Here is an 18138-nt window from a genome sequence, read left to right as displayed (position 1 = left end):
AGTGTATAAGAAACACACCTAAAGTAATATGCAGGAGTTAATTTTAAGTCCCATTACTCTTAATGAAGGCATGTGTGAAAGTTCAAGCATGTTAGAAACATGACCAGTATTGGCAGGACCGAGATCTTTCTCGTTCTTTCCCATTTTCCAAACGTCTGTCCTTATTGGAGAGCGTAGCAGCTGAGCTCAGAGCAGGTAGGTTGGGGGCTTCCTCTCCCCTTCTGCAGACAGACTGTGCATGTCTAGAAAGTGATGTTGCTGCATTAGTGCTAAAATTCCTGTCTTTTCTAACTCAGAAACACTGGAAGTCTCCTGTACCAGACAGATGCATTCCTTCGAGGATGATCTTCAACAGAATGGAAGAGGTGTTTTGGGGAAAGAAAGCCCTGGCTGCCTGCACGAGGACAATCTCCACTGTGTCGTCCTGTGACAGGCAGGAACCAACTCCATTTTGCCAGGTCAATTCTAAAAAACTGTGTTCATTTTTCCTCCATTTCTGGAGCTTGGGATCTAACACAAGCCCTCTTTGCGGGGAAGAAGTTGTGCTTAAATACTGTCTAACCTATTTTCCAGGATTTTCCCTACTGTACTTTAGCGTGGCTTTGTTTTGTTTTTTCTTCCATTATGAATTGTGTTTGACAGTCGGGGAATACGGTGTGTCCTGCTTCCAAGGAGGAATGCCTCACTGCCCTTTCTCCAGCTCGCAGCCAGCACTGAGGGGAAGGTGCTTTTCCCGCTCTCCTGTCAATGAAGAGGCATCTGCCGCCTCTTGTCTAGCACAGGGCCAGGGACCTGCACGCTCAGAGGCCAGGCTGAGGTATGAGGCAGATAAATAATGAAATCTCACTGTCTTTATCCTCAAGACAAACATGAAACGCATTCTGGGAGGATAATTGACTTTAAAGGCTTGCTAAAAAAAGACACTTCCAAAAGCTTTAAAAGGCAGTTCAGTGAACTCCATTTTGATGCCTTTTTGCAACTCTCCTTCCCTAGGGATGTCTGTCTCTGTGTATCCTGAGCTATGCCCAAGACATTTCCCTCTGGTTCTCTTTGTTTTGTTATCTCCATTCATGTGTAGCACCTGTAAAATGAAAGTGCAATAACTAGTAATTCACCCAACAAATTTTAATGAATACTTCAGCTTTTATGGTTTCAGTTCTTAAAAAAAAAAAAAGAAAAGGCAGTTTACCTGGGAAACCTTCAAACTGACAGTCATCCCAACTGACAGGAGAAACTGGGCAGTGTTCAAACTGGGCAGTGAGAAGGGGCTACTTTAAGCATAATGAAAACCTGCTTGACCAGAAATTTGCCAAGCTCTGCTGGGTCTGGCAACATCTGTTTGGAGCGGGTGCAAGGTTGTGTGGTGGGCATTATGGCCACTTGGCAAATAACAGGAAATGTTAAAAAACTGCCAGGGAAGTCTGAGGTAGGCCCCATTATCATGAGTCCTTCTCCAGCAAAGAAAGAGCATTAACCACCACTCTGACTAGTGACAGAAACAGTCTTCTTGGCAACCACAGCTCCAGTTCTCTGCTTTGCCATCCCACTGACCTTGCATGGCAGTTTTAGGGTGCTAATGGAGAGGTGTGCAGCCCTTTCTCTGGGCAGATGGGGATGATCATCAGGTGCAAGACAGCAATGGTCCAGGCTCCCACCCTGGCTATAGCTCACCATGCCTGGTCAGATGAGGAGAATGGCATTTTGTTGGGGTAAGACACAGGTCATTTGCATTCCATACGTCACTATAACCAGATTAAATTCCCAAGGTCCATCCATGTTCTTTGATGATACAGATAGTTTGAAACTTCATTTCTGTAGATTGCCTTCTCTGAACAGTACAGTAAATCTTTGTCTCAAAGTAATGTTGAATGGGCTCAGCTGCTGAGCTTGAAAAAATGGAGCATCATGTTCCTAGATACTGCATGCTTGTCTTCAAGCGGGAAGAAGTCAATAAGGTAGAAAAAGGCACCAACTATTAGAGCCTAAGAAACCTACTTAGAAGGAGACAGTGGGTCATGAAAGTGGTGATTCAGACTGTCCTGTATGAGTCTGATGAATAGGAAGGAAGGGCTGTCACTGAAAGAAATACCAGTTTGGTACTTGACTGAATGAGGTTTTAAACAGAGATACCCTTTGGTTTTCAGGGTTGTTGAATATTTGATGCTCCTGCAGGTAGAAGCTAGGGGGGGAAATATTTACAGTCAGACCCCTATGCAGATGCCTGATCTTGTACTGACTCAGAGACTTGGTTTTCGGGAGATTCTGACAAAATCATGGCCAAGGAGGGAGAAATATATGCACGTGTCATGTAATAAAGTAACTAACCCTTTGGTCTTTTTGTGATTCTCTTCCCTTTTGAGATCCAGTAGTAAACTGGAAAGGCACAAGCATTCAGAATCCAACATTGCCTACCTGCAGAATGGCTTGAATGCAAGGAAGGGGCCAGCTGCAGTTTGCAGGGGCCTTGCCACCTGCACAAAATCATGACCCAAACAAGCCTGACATGGTAATGCAGTGGCTCCAGGTATCTGATAGCAGGGGGTGGGAGAGCACCAAATTCCCAAACGCAGAGCCACATGGCACAGGAACCATGAATTTTAGCTACATTGGTCCAAGTTCTGGATCCCCAGATAAACTGTGGGTGTCCTTAATCTTACTGCTGCCTGAAGGAATTCTGGAAGATTTCCAAGTCATAGAGCGTCCTGAGAAATTTGTTTGCATTTTCTCCTGTACGCAAATTGGCGAGGCAGCAGCGATACACAAGCGTTTGCAATTGTGGCATTGCCCTTTGATTCCCATCTTGGGAGCAGGCAGCATCTTGAAAGATCAAACACCAGCCTGAGGACACATTAAGGATTTTTGTTCTCAGAGAAGTTTCCCCCAGAAATGGGGGAAAGGAAAATGCTACCTGCACATGGTGACTGTAGAGCAGATAGGTAAATACACACAACAGTATGATGCTATAGGCTTCCATTTTGTCTTCTTTCAACTCTCTATCCCTCATAAGACAGTGGGGTGTGCTGTCAAAGACCAAAGCAATCACAGAATCAACCAGGTTGGAAAAGACCTCTGAGATCATCAAGTCCAACCCATGACCCAACACCACCCTGAATCACATCTCCTCACTACTGGTTTATGCCCATGTGGCTTTAACCCTTCAGTTCCTCTTGGTCATAACTCCAGTCCTTCCCCTGCTCATCTTCTGGCTGGCAGCTCCACCACCCCCGAGCACCGCTTCAGGACCTTCTTTTCCACAAAGGCTTTTGCCCCAACGGCTGCTGCATGGACTCTTCACAACCTTTCTGCCAGCAGTGCCTGCCCCTCCAGCCTGGGTGGCTGCTGGAGGCACCACTGCCGTGCCTGGGAGCAGTGCTATCAGTGCCTCATCAGGACGCAGCAGGAAGCGTCTGGCCTCCGCTCCACGACCATCTGCTAAAACCAGGCCTCCTCTGGCGGGAGTCCAACGCAAAGTAAACAGAGTTTCACAGCCAGATTTCAAACAGCAAAATAACTGAGAAATGTGGCTCACTGCTTCTGGTTTTCAAATTCAAAACATGGAAGTCCCTAGAAGCACAAATCCTTTATGGATCCTAAGACCTCTTGGTTGCCAAATGGATCCACTGCAGCTAACACTGGGGAGAAAGTGCAGTGATGTAGCAATATTAGTTAGCTACACCTAATTAGTTCAATTTATGCATTTGGTAATTTTTTAAGATGATTTCTTTCTCAAGATCAGTGATGGAGAAAAATAAATTTGTTAAACTGCAGATTTCAGCTTGCAATATTTGTAGGGGTAACAGTACAGAGAGAAGAATTCTGAATCTTGCTACTGTACAATATTTTTCATGGTATAGGAGAGAGAGAGAGAAGGACTCAATGAAGTGTGAAAGATTTTTTAAAAGAACAGATTGCCATGTCTTTTAAAATAGGTCAAGTTTTTGGCCTAGTTTCCTTTAGAGTATCCCTTAAAGCAATGGGGTTTAAATATCCATGATGGTGCTGTTGCTTTTTTGTTTTTAGCCACGTCTGTGTGTGGCTGTAGTTGTAAGGCAGAAATGTTCCAGTGTAAAACTACAATGGCAAAGATCATGTGTCTGAAGCAGTATTTGTGAACAAGTTACAATGAACAGTAAAATTTCAGCAGTGGATGCATTTCATCCTGATGTGTAATATTATTCTGAAAGAAGTGACTGAGAAAAAACAAACTATTAAAAAAGGTGATGGCCAGTGAAGCCAACACCTGCAAACCCAAATCCTGTCAAACGTGACCTATTAACTCTCCAAATTTCAGGAAGGTTTGCACCATTGTTTGCTTTCCATCTTATATTGATTAAATCAATTGATTAACTTGATTTAAGTAGAAAGAAGAAATATAATAATGACATTTAGATTGAAGATACACAAGATAGCACTTATAAGAACAACCAAGGCCACCTATGTTGACTGGAGATAAAATACATCAATCAGTTGTCAAAGCAAAAAGAATCTGTATGAGTATATTTAGATTCTGAAAAAGGATGCTCAAGATATTTAAAGAGGGAGGAAATTCTGCGTGCAAAATTAATTAATATAGAATAAATACCATCTGTCTTCCATGCACAGAGCAGTCTGGTGCGTATATTTATGGGGGCATCTTTGCTCTGTGAACACAACAGGTATAATACACACGTTTTCATGATGTTACACAGACTTCATTATTCCACACAACACACATACCAGTAATTGCAGCTGACCTTCATGCAGCTATATGGAGTGAAGCAGGCCATGAGGATTTCCTCTATCCCAGAGCCCTGGAAGAAGGCCAGGTACAAATCAAGGGTGATTGTATTTGGGGAATACAAGGACAGGACTTGTCACTTTACCTACTCTCCCGAGGCCAAGGTGGGAGTTCAGCACATTCCTATTAAGATGCAGGTTCCTCTCCCCACTAAGCTGATCCATAAGGACAGTGCCTTTCAGGCACAGCCCTTGAGAACATGCCTTGTGATGAAACTCTGGACTGACCTATTGCACAGCCAATAATAAACGTCAGCTGGCTTACAGCGCTGTACAGTAATAAACATACTGAGGAGCTTGTCAGTGCACACTTTGGGAAAGCAGTACAGCCTGGGACAACATACACAAACACTAGGAATACAAATCTTCTGCAGGCTGTACACTTCATTATGAAAACTTTGTGATTCCAATTAAGCTGTGAGTGAAGGCAATGCAAAGGCTTTGTGTGGTATTCATCTCACTGTAGTGTGGAAAGATAAATCAGCCTTTAACAGTGGAAAGAGTTTTAAGAATACCTTTGTTTTAATGATTATCATTATTTTGCACTGAGATTTGTAGTCGTAACCACCATCATGGCTGGAACCTTTGTTTGGTACCTGATCCTACTCTACATCCTTTGCTGAACGACCAGTGTGAGCTGTTACACACTTGGCTTTGTGTGCACACTTCGTGTCATAAAAAGGCTCGAGAAGGGGAAAGAGGAAGTTTCTTTTTGCAGAATATCAAAAAGTGCAGGAAAAGTCATCTAGAGAGCTCCTAAGGATCCTGCTTTGTGAACAACTCTTTTTCACATATTACCCCCACTACTTCCTGCGAGACAAGAATATTACATACACAGGTCTGGTTTGACTTTTCACACTGGCAGTTCCTCTCAATGCTGCTCAAGTATCAAAATCACTTTCACTTCATAAGAGATCATAAATTCTTCCAGTTATAATTCTAAGAATATAATCTTTGTCTGCTACACTTTAAATAATTAACAAAGGTACTAGGCAGATTTGTGATGCATTTGATAAGTAGCAAAAAAATGTTAGTGTCTCTGCAATGATCGTAATTCCAATAGCTGGCAAACACTTATCCTGCAAACAATCTCACTGACAAGGTTTCCTCAGCATGAATATGTGATTGCAGAATTCCTCAGTAAGGAGTGGTGGACTAAATCTCATTAATTTATAATCTGAACCAAGGTGGTAAAAAGTAATATTAATCTATTTGCATGAATTTATAAGCTTCACACAGAATTTTAGTCACCAGCATAGAGCTGGAGCACAGACATTATTTTCTCTTATTGGGGTGAAATATAAGAAAAGAAAGATTTGTTTATTTATGATACGTAAAAAGGTCCAGATTCCTAATGCCTTCATCTGCCTTTGTAAGGCACTGTGTGGTCCTGATGTCAGTAGCACATTCAGATCCCAGGGGCAAAACAGAAGCCCTGAGTGGAATGCCTGCTCTGTGGAACATACAGAATAATTACACTGAAGGCAAAGTAAGGCAACTGGCTCAGCTGCCTGAAGGATGGGACTTTGTTCTGTTGGGCTGAAGCAATCTTCTGTGGAGTTGGAGCCAAGAATGTTGAAAAGAAAATGTTCAAAACACCATCTAGCTGAAATCTTACACTTAGCCTATCTAAGCACTGGATGTAGCTCAGAGCCAAAATTGGGCTATCAAGAGAGGTCCCCACTGAGATAGGGATGAAGCCAGAGAGCTGTTGAGGGAACCTGGTCCACGGGCAGATAACAACATGTGAATGGGGGTGGGAGGGAAAGGCTGGGTAGCAGTTTCCATGTCAGATGACATGGCAGTGACTGAGTTAGCACTGGTGGTTACAGCCTTCTCAGTACCCACAGGCATCTTTGTGGTCTTAACCAGTGTTTGGGTTGGATGCTCAACCTAGCAAAAAACCCAGTATCAAGTTTAGATAGGAGAAGAATGGCATCCTTTATCAAGATGCTTTATCAATGTCTTAATTAGCTGAACAGTTACAGTATCACTACTCTTACAAATCAATACCACATACAGCCAAAAAACAGCTGTTTCCACACTGTCATGTTTCTAACATTGCTCTAATAATTCAAAAGAAAAAGAAACTAAGGTATGAACCTCAGTACAAGAGAGCATTTCACATCCTCTGCTGTTTTGAAATGAACCTAAGAGATTACTCGTATTTAAATAGCTTTTTAATATATTGTCCTAGTTAGGACAACTGAGACCAGTTCATCATGGTATGGGTGTAACCCAAAACTGTGTATTCTATAGCCTTCCATGCCATTTCCCAGAAACTGTTGTCAATAGACTATTCACACCCTCTGCCCATAGAGCCTGACTCCTCAGGCTATAAACTAGGTGTTAAGAGGCCTGTGAGATAGGAGGATGCTCTTGTCCTCACACCCTTTGTGGAACTCCCCGCCCTGAGGGAAGTATTGAGCATTCCTGACTGAACTGGAGGATATATAATCTTGGAGTCTTAGAACATTTTTAACCACTCGTGGGATCCAGAGGAAGACTGCAGCTCATCACTCTCACCCTCAGCTGGACTGCAATCACCACTTTTGACCAGACTGCAACAGCTCTCCCACCAGCAGGTTTGTCCCCTCTCCCTTTACTTTGGACTCAAGCGGGGCCCAAGGAACACCACTTTGTTCATGCCCCCAAGGTACTGGGTTATACATTTGGGTTTTGTGGGTTAAGACCAATTGTTTGTTTGTATGATTGTACTTACTGTATTATTTTAATAAATTGTTATTCTGACTTATAATCTCTCCTTTGAGTTGGGTTCATTTCCCCTGCTGGTTAACTCTTAAACCAGCACATATATATAATGTGTGAAATTATGGAAATTTAGATAAAAGATGCCATTTTAGAACTGGTATGATCTGGGAATAGAAGGAAAGTGGGAGGCTTATAAGTAATAAAGTCCTAGACTTTACTATTTGGGATGGTGCTCATGGTTTTTCAGCAGTTTTAATGTGAACAGCCTCTAGTAGAGCGGCTCTGTTTACAAACCAGAGCACTTTGCATCTGGATGTTTTATACCACCATGCAAAGAGTAAAATTAATAAATTGGTAGGTCACCTTCCTAACTTGATGTTCCTGAAACAGAAAATTTTTTTTCCTTCATGAAGCAAGGAAAGCATCAGGAAGAAGGGAAGTAGAGGCAGCTTTCACTCTGCTCATCCACTTTAAACCCCAGAATGAGTTGATCACATTTTGTTCATACAAATTTCCCATGTTGGAGAATTTCTTCATTTGCTTATCTTAGTTTCTCCCCTTTCAGTTTTTAAAAAGTCGAATTCGAGCAGAACCCAAGCTCAAAAATCTGACTGTCTAACCCCAGTTTCAGAATATTGCTATTTACACAATGTTGTAAGGGCCAATTACCCAAATGTCATATCAAACCAGGAGAATGGCTTGTCTCAGATACAGGCTGTGTTCTGTCCACATGCAAGAGGTAGGAGAAGTAATGTTTAGTCCTTTTATTAACTTACCAGGCACCCAACTTAGAGCTGTGCCTGTTTAGGCTTCTAAAAACAGTTTGCACTGAACATGCCCTCTGGCTTCCTGGAAGGGCTACTCCCATACCAGTAACTTGATATAGTCACTCATGGTCACCATAACACCAGCCAAGCACATGGAAAGAAAAGCATCTTTAGAAAATACTTCAATGGGTTAAAAAAGCCAGCAGGGCACAGCTACCAAAGCCATGTCTGGGATTCTTCCCCCTGCAACACAGAGAGGGGGCTTGGTACCTTCTGGTTGTTTGCTGCTTGAAGAGGAAAAGGATGATTGTGCAGATGGCAACTTCTTGCACAGAAAATCTGTTTTCAGAATTGCAGCAATTGGCTAGTTTGAGTTGCTTTATTTCTCCAGCATCAAGCTAAGGGTGGGGGTAGAAAGGTATCAGCTCTGCTAATGGCACACAGTGTGATTAACTAAATGTTACAGGCCCAGATTCTGCCCTCACTGTGCTGGTGATGCAGTTGCACAGCCATGTTAGAGGACAAACACAGCCACGGCTGAGTTACAGAGCTTTATTACTAGTAATTTAACTGTCAAAAAGGAAACAATATACTGCATAAATGCCTGGTAAATGGTTAGAAAAGTTTTTTTTTTAACCTTATCCACAGTGTATTTAATCTCAAATCCCAGATGCAGATAGAACATGCTGGTATTACTTTTAAGAATGCAAGACCTGCCTTTCTGTAAGACAGAGTGGGGATTTTTTCTGATTTTGTTTTCATTCTGAGGGATTTCTTGAATAGAAATTTCAACAATCACAGTACACAGTTGTCTGTTGTAAAAAATACTACTATGCTTTTCAGCAATTTCCTCCCTTTCTGAAAGCATAGACAAATTAATGAAGGATAATCATAGCTTACTCATGAAAACAATCTGTCAATATTTACATGGTGCTCTTTCATTTCTTGGTCTTTCTTTGCTGGTTTGATACTTCCACTAAGCCCAGTAAGCATCATCAAACCTCGGATCTAATAACTTGGGAAGGTGATATTTTGAGATGCATTTGCATTAGCAAGTGAAAATCCAAAGGCAGTGAGTAAAACTGTCCTCAGCATGAATCAAAATAATTGCTGAGTGAGGGGTCAGGATATAATAGGATGAAAAAAAATGCAAAGGAAAAAAAAAGCAGGCGACCACACTGCAACTAGTGAGTCTGATGAGTCGAGCTGAGTGTGCAGCAACGAGGTCGTGGTGCACTGTGACCTTCCTCAGATGCTGACTGTAAAAATTTAGATTAATTTATACTTCTGTCCAAATAAAGATGCAGCTAATACATAGTTATGTCAGGTCCATTTTAAATTCTTTTGCTTACCTCAGGTTTTGATATCACTTTTTTAGAGGTCTAAGGAGATTCTTCTGAGAAACGAATTGGGCCTTGAAAACTCCCATCTACAACAGCTGGTGCCCCAGGCACCGTCTGGAAGAAAGAGCAGTTTAAGAGCTATCAGATTGCTTTTCCATCTCACTGGCATTACAGCTTCATAGTTCTGACTTACTGGGGATCAAACATGGATATTGATAGCTATTTCAGCATCAATGTGATTTCTCACCTCAGAAGTGGGGGCTGTTAGTGCAGCAGGAGCAGGCCCACAGCTTTCGCAGGGGCATTGAAACGAGGGGAGTGAACACTTTGTTTTGTGGCAAGTCTGTAAGAGCTGCTGCTTCTGAAACCCAACTGCTCTTGTATTGCAAAGAATAACTCAGAGCGAGTCTGAAACCAAAAGTACTGCCACATAGACACAGCACATTTCTTTCAGAAGGGTTTTACCCAAAAGCATGACTGTCAGCTATAAAAGTCTCTCATTCATGCTTTTGGGGTTTGTCTTTTTTTTTATCATTCTTGCAAAACTGCAGCCTGGGGACTAAGCGAACAAATTTTATACCTGGACCAGCTTTATCTCAACTGATTAAATGAGCATCCTCTCTATTTTTCCAAATTGAAAATCTCTCAAGAAGTTTACAGGTATTTGGGCTGGCAATAATGCACAGTCAGAGAAGGTACCTGGAACACAGCGTGATGGAGGTGCTTTCAGGGGCAGCACACCTGAAATCACCCACTGAACTGGTGTCTGAATCCTCCAGTTCAGGGAGCAAAAATATGACACACAGTATCTCAAATTCCACAATTGGTTCCAAATAGTTTGTTTTCCAAACATTTCCAAGCGGTTTACTTGTTTTGAATTTCTCAGACGCTTATGGATGACACAATCTTAGCATCAAATTATTGCCAAGTGTGCACAAGCCTCTTCCCAGAAGATCTGGCCCGGGGGTGAATAATGTACTTGGTGCATTTACAACACAATTACAAGGCAGAGCACAGAGCATGCACTGCCCTGCTCTGCCTGTCTGCCTCAATTCAGACACTCTCACTCGAGCTACTCGGGTAAAAGCAGCAGCTTTACAATTTTTCCCACAGTACACTTCCCTCCTAAAAATCTCCCACACATGCATTCTTACTCCTGCAGCTCCACCAGTGCTAGCACGTGTGGGAGGGCTGGCATTTTTGGTACAAGAACATTTGGACCCCCTCTATAGTGTCTGCTCTGCTCCCTTGAATACATTTGCAATTAATCAGAGGAACGTATGACAAAGGGTGGTCTGCTGTGAAAGGTGCCCAGTGCACTTGGACTTAATAACCCCTCATTTCATGTGGATAATGATGCTCTCTTCCCCCCCAGACTTCCTTTTTTTCCTCCAAACTGAAAAACAATAAAAGTTCTGATCTGCTTAGGAAAAGTGCTGTAAGAGAGCCAGGCTCTATATTATTATATTGTCTAATATACTGTAATAAAACATTATTAAAATTGAAGCAGTTGAGTTCATTTTGAAATAGATGACGTCTGCAGATAAGTGTTCTTCAGATTATTCTCATTAATATTTTCACATATGTTATACTGGTTTTCATATAAACATTGTATGATCTTATGTGGTATGGAGTCAAATAGCTGGAATCCATTAAAACCATGCTCCAGCTGTGCAATCACTGTCCTCACAAAGATACATTTTTACATGTGGTTAATGCCAGGAAGAATCCACAGCTTCAATTATGGGAACATCAAAATATGTTGTTTATTGCAGAAAAAAAAGCATTTGCAGCAATTTAAAATATCCAGTCAACACCACACTGCTAAATCTAGATAATAGAAATCCCAGAGAAATTTGAGCTAAATCTGTCTGGATTATAGCAGTGGGATTATCTGAATGCTAAATTACTGTATATGTTTTACTCACAAACATGAGCACAGACACTATAGGAAGATGGATGACTATGCAGATCGCAATAAAACCCATCCCCAAGAGACTTTTTCATATACTAGGTAAACAGCCCCTCTCAATTTATCAAGCATTCTGGATTGAATTAATGCTGCCATTTACTTTGCTGTTGCTGTGTAGAGGAATATGGTTTAACGTGAACAGCTCCTTTAGCACCAGACAAATAACAAAGGTTTTCTCTGTGCACCCTTCACAACACACAGTGTGCAGGAACATGAATTGGCTGCCGTGTTTGTATAACTGAATTAAAGAAAATACAACTGTAGTTTAGTGTGTAATCAGAAAACCGAGTTATACGCAATATTGAAAGAAAAGATTAACGCTGGTTGTCTTGTTAAACCTTCCCTTCCCCTCCCCCCTTGTTTACACACCAGTGTCTCTGGCTTTCTAAGGACATACAGTGGATGAACCTGGACTGACCTGACACATAGCATCTCTCAGACTTTCCCCTTGAATGATTCACAAATGTGTGAGCTGGGACCAAAAAAAGCAAAGAGGAAAAACACAGGGTACTGCACAGGCTGAGCGAATTTGAAAGAGGTGAGACTGTCCAAGTGTGCCACAGAGTCCCTCCCCTGCCGCAAGTGCACAGCTACTGACTGCAAACACACGCTCCTGACCTCGCCGCTTTAGCTCCATTTGACAACTGCAAGAGAAATTACCTTCAGTTCTGTTCATGCAGGAATTATTCTAATTCTTATTAATCTACTCAAAAACTAGTTTCTTTTGCTCTCTGATGCTTTTTTTGATATTCTGTGTGCCCGTGCACTGCACAGTTACGTGGCATGGGAAGCAGTTGGGAGGGCTTTCCCGGGAAGAAGGCTAGACAGTAATTGCTGCTTCCTGTGAACAGCTACCAGCTGATGTAGATATGGCCACTTTCGTTTCCCTCTTTCTCATTCAAATAATATATGTAGCTCTGTAAACAGATTAAACACAATTCTGGATCCTGGGAAACTGTCAATGTAATCCTTTGGTCAAAGTACAAACAAACGAACGGACCAGCCAGGGAGTTCAGCCGAATCCAAATTTTAGGATACATAGTTTTTGGCAGAAAACAAATTTAGAAAGGTCACCAAAACCTTGCTTTTTTACTGAGAAGGAGGGATTATTATGAATAAATGCCATAGAAATTTGGGCATGATAGCTGTTACTGTCAAACGTGTGCATGTGCCAACAGACTCGCAATGTCAGCACTCTCTGGTGTCTGAGATAAAGAAACGCCCCTTCCATTCTTCAGTTTTTCTCCCTCAACCAAAGGAGCAATTTCTCACTACTTCTGCCACTGTTTCATCTGCTTTTGTGATGAATGTCTGAACACTTGTTGACCTAGAACACAGAAGTTTAGTTGTTACACGCACTGTCTGTAGCCCGGTGCTCTCACGGAGCTGAACCAGCGGTGGCAACAAGAAGCTATTTTAAGAGTGAAAGGTTAAAGTCACCTAGACACAAATATCACAGCATGAGTGGAAAGCTGAGTTAGTGAGCTCAGGTCTACTCTGTGTCAGTGACTGCAATTCGCATTGCAGAGACTCCAGATACACAGCACCCATCCCAAGGCGGGTCTCTGCATCTTAGTCTCTGCCACAAAAATAAGGTACAGAATAGAAAAATTTGAAATATAGGTAAGGCAAGCGAAGAAGTGCAGGTTGGAAACTGCTAACAGGAACACTTTTTTTAAAAATGGAGCTAAAGCATGAACAAAAGCAAATTCTAAAAGAACTTGGCAAGACACAGTATTGTTTCATATCATGTTACTAATTTAAAGGATAAACATTTTGATGGACTGAAACATTAGAAACAGATTTAAAGCAAAAGAAGAAATATTCTAATTTCAAACAGTGCAGCACAGCCATAGTTAAAACAATAAAATAGGGTACCTCACATTAGTTGCAGGAACTAGATATGCTTCTTCCATCTCTTTTATATTCATTATGAAATTTTTTTCTACTGTAGCCCAGACACAATTTAAACTATTCCCTCTGCCAGGAGAAACCAAACTATAAAGGCAAATATTAACTCACGTAGCATGTCATTCAGGAAAAATAAATATGTTTTGATTAGCATGAGCAATATTTCAGGAGATGGATTGATTTCCACTCAAATGGAGATTAAAAAAATTGAGAAATCTCATGCAGCAATGTAGTTAGATAACAGCTAACATGCTTATTACTATATATGAGCTTAACCACTTTCCTGAAACAGAATTCCAACATGAGAATGAATCTCCAACAAAACTCAAATCTCTGTAAACACTGAATGCTCAGACACACAAGTGCTTGGCACTTATCTAACAGCTGTTCAATGCAACCCAGAAAGGAGGTAGTTAATTTTCATTTCCTGTTGGACAGCTGACCACATAAGGAAAAACAACATTGTACATGGCATGGAACAACATTCCATGCAGCTTCACGGCTAATGTCAACACAGTTGGACAGGCTGCATGAAAATAAACTACAACCTTAGTGGAGGTGGTTTCTCTACTACAGGCCAGCACTTGGTCATGGTGCCAGAGGAGCACAGGGGAAGGATGCACGATTGCTGTTCATGCTGTACTGACTTCAAAAATAAAAAGGAAAAATGAACTTATTTTCCCTGCCATTACCTGCTTTTTTCCTGTTTCACAAGCGATATGTTACAAAGATTTTTCCAGTTTTTAATTTCCCATTGTATGCCGGTTAAGTGATGTCTTCTCTACAGCCTTATATATTTTTGACTTTAAAGAGTCCTCAGAAAAACCTCCACTAACTCTGCTCATTGCACTCACAACTTAATGTGCTGAACTCTTAATAGCTCTTTCTTCACTGTCCCAGTCTGGCTTTGGAGACCCTTTCCTTAGATCATTCACCAAGGTTAAATGAGCTCTGACAAAGCTTTCTGGGGATGTTTTCCTTTTGCTCACTTTGTGTGATCTCCAGCATCATCTCCCAAATCAACCAGAGAAAGTTCCTTCTCTGATTTCCTCTGCACATGGGACAGACTGTGTTGTTCTGTGCCTCAGGCCAATGAATGGAGCAGAAGAACATGAGTAACTCAGGCCTACTGCAAAGTTGTTACACAGCAAGAGAACAGACACCAGGGATGCTGTGAGCAAACCCCTGAGAGTCTGACACTCAGAAACCTGTGCTGCTCTGCTAAGTTAGCTCGTTAGGAAATATGAAGATGATTTTATTGTATTCAGTATCTCCTTAACCTGATTTTAGTTTAAAACTATTCCACTTCTAATTGAACTAATTAATCTTCTAATATTTAAAATAAGGAGAAAGACTAATTAAAAAACTTCAGCAACCTTACATGACCAGCAGCACACATTCCTTTTAACTAGATGGTTCCTAAGAAAAGCTTCAATGTTTTTTGCCACTGAATGCATTAAAATTCACATCAGAGATAATACCTTCCTGTATAAACAGTGCCTTTACAGTGAGTGCAGCAGCTTTTCATGCCTCACAGTATCAGCTGTGGGGGGGTTTAGTGCATTTTTGGACTAAGTTTGCACTAAGGCTATCTCCTGCAATACAGCTGTTAGTTCAGCCTGGTTAAGCAGTGATAGGCAGGTGATCCTCACAGAAGTGAAGCCACTGTTCTGGAAGTGTGACATCAGTTTATGACAATCTCAGTCCAGAATTTATTATTTTAAGTTTTAATTCTATTTAAGTACATTTTAAGACTCAATTTACAATGAAAAGAGGCACAACCTAATTATGCTTATAACCAGAGCTTTTACAGGTTTATTCTTGCATCAAAAAAATTATGAAATGCAACTTTACACTTATGTGCAAATTTTTCAATTTACTGATACCAGCATAATTCTACAATTAATATTTTCACACTTCAAGTTACCTTTTTACAGTGAGAATTCTTTGATGAAAACATTTGCTTTTATCTCTACATTCAACTTGCTGCTTTTTATGCAGTGGCATGATCTTACAGAATCTGAGTTGCCAGCACTGAAGGAGAATGTCCTAAGTAAATCTAAGTAAACAAAATAGCTGTTCCAATGGATCTTTTTCTTTTCATCAGGTTCTAGTGAAAAGAACCCACAACCTAGTCTTTGAACTTAAATGCCTTTGGAGTGCTCTTTTTACTCAGGACAGGTAAAGGCATAAAAGCTGATCTGTTCAAAATTAACTTCAGCCAGTTTTTTCTTCTTTCCTACCTTGTTAACTAAAGTTTCAGAACATTTGAACACAGATATTCACTTAAAAATGCTAATGAGCCAGTTGACAAGAAATTTTAAATGATTGAAGAGCCTTTAACCTGTCACTGCATCGCTTGTACATCTGTTCTGTAACACTCAATGAATATACAATACCTAAATTAAGTAGTGATTAAACTTTGTTTAGGAAAGAGAACAGTAAGGAGCAATGGGATGGAAGCAAGGGAATTTTACTTTGTCTATATATGCAACTAATACATTTTGTATTTATGTACTTGTTTTTGTTACGGAGTTGACATCTTAGGTGTTTTGGTATTGTTAACTGTTGCCTGATGAGGCATGAATCCTAGCAAAACCTTAGCTGCAATAAGGGAAAAAAACCACTTTGACCACACAACAGAAACCTTTAAACCTCTCTCAGATGGGCCTGGCCTGGGAACTGAGCTCAGTGTCTGGGGTTATTTTTGCATAGAGAGTTTCTTCAATAGACAGATGTTTCCCTGTCCCCAAGTGTCCCACAGCAGCTATGTCCAATCTTACCTCTGCATTCCCTCTCACAAAGTGATTCCCATTACTGACAGTCTGCTTTAGTTTAAGCTGACTTGCACCTTACTACTAAGGCTGATTGCAGAGGTGGAAGCTTGGCAAAGTTTAAGAACACATTCAACATATGTACCTTCCAAAAGACTCAGTCCAATTTGTGTTGGAGTATAGGAAACAAAGCCTCTGTGCTTTTCCTGGTGATTGTGCTCAAATCAGAGATGTTCCTTAATGTTGTTGGGATCTTGAATGTGAGGGACTCCTCAGAGTGCTGTGGGGCATCTGCAGCAAGAGGTGACTTCAAGAGAAATTATGGGGGCTCAGCATGCCTAAAAATGGGGCTTTGTATTTTTAAAAGCTATCAAACATTCTGTTGTTAAAATAACATCTCTTTTTTGTGTGGCAGAACAACAAAAAGAAACCCCCTATGAATTTCTGCTGGCTCTGCAAAAACAACAATTGCTGTCGGCATTTGTTTATGAAAACAGGCAAGAGATAACAAACCAGAGTTCTCCCCCAGCCGACTCGGAGCTACACATCTTTTACTGCAGCGAGAAAAACTTCATACCCCCTCTAAGCTGAAGCAATTTTCCAGTGCAGTTTAATGCACAAACAAGTGTGTTCATACTGGTGGTTTACACAGGGGCACAGAGCTTGACTTTTAATTCCTTTTCTTACATTGGCACAAGTTTTCTAACAGAGAGCAGGCATTATCAGGGAAGCCAAGGGCTGAACTGACACTACAAACTCAATTAGCATTTCTTTTATCAAGCAACACAGAATATGCAAAAGCATGTGTTATACTAGGTTAAGGCTACCATTGAATGCCAACACTGACATTTTAAAATATTATAACTTGTTTGTACTTGTTACATCATATTAATTTGCTTGGTGATAGCACACTATAGTCACTGAATATTTCAAAACCAATATGCCTTACTCTGCACTGAATGAAAAATTAATAAAAATATGCAATTTGATAGTAAAGACCAGACTTGTTGTGGTGCTGTCAACACAGCAAAGTAACTCTGAAAGCCCTCACCTGCATTCACCCTTGATATGCACACTCAAATATACAATGTGGCAAACCCCACATAAAAAAGTGTTTTCCTAATGACTTTTATGCTCTGTAGCAGAACATAATCCTCCAAGTGAAGAGGAACTGGATGCAAGTGCTGACACACCTACGCAAATGAAATATTCATGATGAGCAGAAGAGTATTTGGCTGTTTCAGGCTCTGGGGTTCTGGTTCTAAACACCGAACTGGATTTCTTACTGACAACGGCAGGGACACGAACAACAAATGCAGCCCAGTGATGAAGGCTGGGATGAACAGGAGCAGAATGGAGAGATTTGCACTTGCTCCTGTTATAACTGCAGGGCCCTGCATTTTGGTGACAAGATTGTTCCTTTTCCCAAATCTGCCTTGTCAACAGAATGCCTCTCTGTTGGAAATGAGTGCCTTTTTAGCTCTCTTTAATAGAAGTGAGGTGGAGTTGTCTTCCTGAGATGGAGATCTAACATGTAAAGTGACAGTCTTTTGGAGTCCCAGTGCTCAAATACAGAGGAATATATTCAGCTCAATTTTATTTCTAGTTTGCAATAAGTAAAATAAAAATTGTGAAGGAGGAGTCACTGATTTGTTTCAACTTATGCCACTTTTGTTTAAAACAGGATGAGGAAATTATTTCTTTTAGGAAAAAACTGTATACTTCCAGAGCAGACCAATGAACATTGAACAAAACTGTCTGGTAGGAGGGCCTAAGGGACTGATTTTGGTCCATGGATGACATGTAAAACTCTTTCCTTTTTTTCTCATTTAACTTCACACAGATTTTTCAGGCAGGAAGTGGCATAAGATTTCCAGTTGCAG

General features: G+C 40.9%; 2 protein-coding genes across 7 annotated transcripts in view; one reads left to right on the top strand and one right to left on the bottom strand.

Moving 5' to 3' along the window:
- The window catches only part of TEX9 (testis expressed 9), a 51620-nt gene that overhangs the window by 2500 nt on the left and 30982 nt on the right, over positions 1-18138 (top strand). The window lies entirely within an intron of this gene.
- Positions 1-18138, bottom strand: part of RFX7 (regulatory factor X7) — a 76859-nt gene that overhangs the window by 52247 nt on the left and 6474 nt on the right. For all 6 annotated transcript variants that reach the window (XM_017827505.1, XM_017827504.1, XM_017827503.1 and 3 more), the window contains one exon: positions 9608-9712. The gene's annotated coding sequence lies outside the window, so the exon portion shown is untranslated. The remainder of the gene's footprint in view (positions 1-9607; positions 9713-18138) is intronic.

The sequence above is a fragment of the Lepidothrix coronata genome, unplaced genomic scaffold (assembly GCF_001604755.1).
Source record: "Lepidothrix coronata isolate B3197 unplaced genomic scaffold, Lepidothrix_coronata-1.0 Scaffold140, whole genome shotgun sequence".
NCBI classification, from domain to species: domain Eukaryota; kingdom Metazoa; phylum Chordata; class Aves; order Passeriformes; family Pipridae; genus Lepidothrix; species Lepidothrix coronata.
This window is presented reverse-complemented; position numbering and strand designations above follow the sequence as displayed.